This window comes from Penaeus vannamei, chromosome 11, assembly GCF_042767895.1.
Source record: "Penaeus vannamei isolate JL-2024 chromosome 11, ASM4276789v1, whole genome shotgun sequence".
In the NCBI taxonomy this organism is placed as follows: domain Eukaryota; kingdom Metazoa; phylum Arthropoda; class Malacostraca; order Decapoda; family Penaeidae; genus Penaeus; species Penaeus vannamei.
The window spans coordinates 8546868-8549367 of NC_091559.1; positions in this window are offsets into that span (position 1 = coordinate 8546868).

Here is a 2500-nt window from a genome sequence, read left to right on the forward strand (position 1 = left end):
CATAATCATAATAATTATCATGATGATGCTGATAAAAGAATAAAGGTAATATAAATAATGATTATAATGATAATAGTAATGGTGATAAGAATAACTATGATAAAGATGGAACAAGCAAGCAATGAATTTTCGAAATCAAACCTGATTTTATCTTTATTTCGGCGCCACTTTAAAGTCAATGGAAATTGTGATTTTTTTCCCTGATGTTTTCCTATAAGAAAAATGGACAGCAACGAAAAAAAAATTACGAGCTGTTGAAAGAATGTATTCTCTAAACTTAATCAGGATAATCAATTGTTTCTTTTCAGCCTCATGATTAAGTTTTCTTTTAATGCAGACTATAGATTAACAGCTTATTTGTTAAAACTGTGCGAGGCCCGACCCCAATGAATGTTAATTTTACGGACAATAAGTTTATTATCATCGTTTGGCTTCATATATTCCTTCATTTATTCAATGTGCTCAATCTCTTTCAGTTCTAAAAACAGATTCTATCGAGATCAAAGCCTTCCTCTCACATACTGTTGTCATCAACACCTAGTTGTATATAGTATAACATGCATATGCACAAATAAATTCATGTGTATCAGTCTAGACATGCATATCTACCATATAGATAGATAAATAAAAGTAAATACATCTGACGGAGAGGCAGATATGCTTTCATTTCTGTGTATATACTGTACACGTCCGTATTTACGAATATTCCTTGGGTTCAGCCTCGGAGAATTTTAACAAACTGGCCGCGTCGTGTTTTTATTTATTTTTTTTTCTTCTTCTCACGTTTCAGACTTCTATTCTTTACTCTAACTGTACTTTCGTTGTTCATTTCCCTTCCCATAATATTTCAGGCTTGGACAGCTATTCTGTTCTGTAATTTAATTCTTCTTAGATTCGGTACCTAATGAATAAATTGGACTTTTATCATTCCTTGTCTGAACTTTCAACACGAACAGACGCGTAATATTATTCTCAATAACACAAATGTAAACGAGCATGTTAGAGAGATTAGAGCCATCGATAAAGCATCAAACAAATCTCTGTCTGTCTGTCTCTGTCTCTCTCTCTCTCTCTCTCTCTCTCTCTCTCTCTCTCTCTCTCTCTCTCTCTCTCTCTCTCTCTCTCTCTCTCTCTCTCTCTCTGTGTGTGTGTGTCTCTATTTCTCACTCTAACTCTCTCTCTCTCTCTCTCTCTCTCTCTATCTCTCTCTCTCTCTCTCTCTCTCTCTCTCTGTGTGTGTGTGTGTGTGTGTGTGTGTGTGTGTCTATTTCTCACTCTAACTCTCTCTCTCTCTCTCTCTCTCTCTCTCTCTCTCTCTCTCTCTCTCTCTCTCTCTCTCTCTCTCTCTCTCTCTCTCTCTCTCTCTCTCTCTCTCTCTCTCTCTCTCTCTCTATTTCTCTCTCTAACTCACTCTCTCTCTCTTTTCCTCAATATTTCTCTCACTTATTTTTAAATTTCTTTCGGTTCATGAAGTTACAGGACTAATGACGATGGGCTAACCAGTCGGGTGTGTCCAAAAGAAAAAAATAACTAAATATTTTTCCCCTAACACCTGTAACAAGATGATATATCTACTTTCTCTTAGAATATAAATTAAAATTGTAAAAAAGAAAGAAAATAAAATGTATTTTTTTTTTTTTTTTTTTTTTTTTTTTTTTTTTTTTTTTGTAAAATGCCAGTTTTATTATAATTAACCATCCCCGTATTTTCCGCTAGACGACACTTATTAGCATAGCAAAAGGCTGCACTCCCCCCAATGAAAGAACCAGCCAAGCCATGTTGACCTGGTTCGCTGATCATAAGAAACGAGATTTCAAAATCAACCGAAAGTTAGTTATATATCTCTATGTAGCTATTAGTTTTTATATAAGAATATATATTCAGTTATATATCTCTATGTAGCCATTTGTTTTTATATAAAAAAAAATCGAGAAACTATGAGAACCCTAGGGTACGATAGACAAAGAAAAACAATAACAAAAGTTAGGATGGGTTTAATCATTCTCTCTCTCTCTCTCTGTCTCTGTCTCTCTCTCTCTCTCTCTCTCTCTCTCTCTCTCTCTCTCTCTCTCTCTCTCTCTCTCTCTCTCTCTCTCTCTCTCTCTCTCTCTCTCTCTCTCTCTCTTTCATTTTCTATCTGTCTATCTATCGCTATTTATCTCCTACAATTGGCCCCGAAAAGAAATCAAAAATTATTTTCGAATCAGAATTTCTGATCGTATGCTGACCAGCGTAACAGAAAAAGTGAAAGGAACATAAATGTTTTCTTCTTTTGCAAAACCTTGGAATTAGTTGATTATCATCGTTTGGCTTCATATATTCCTTCATTTATTTAATGTGCTCAATCTCTTTCTAAAAGCAGATTCTGTCGAGATCAAAACCTTCCTCTCACATACTGTTGTCCCTCAACACATAGTTGTATATAGTATAACACACATTTACATCATTGGTTTACCATATATATATATATATAGGGATAGATACACATGTGATTAAAGGC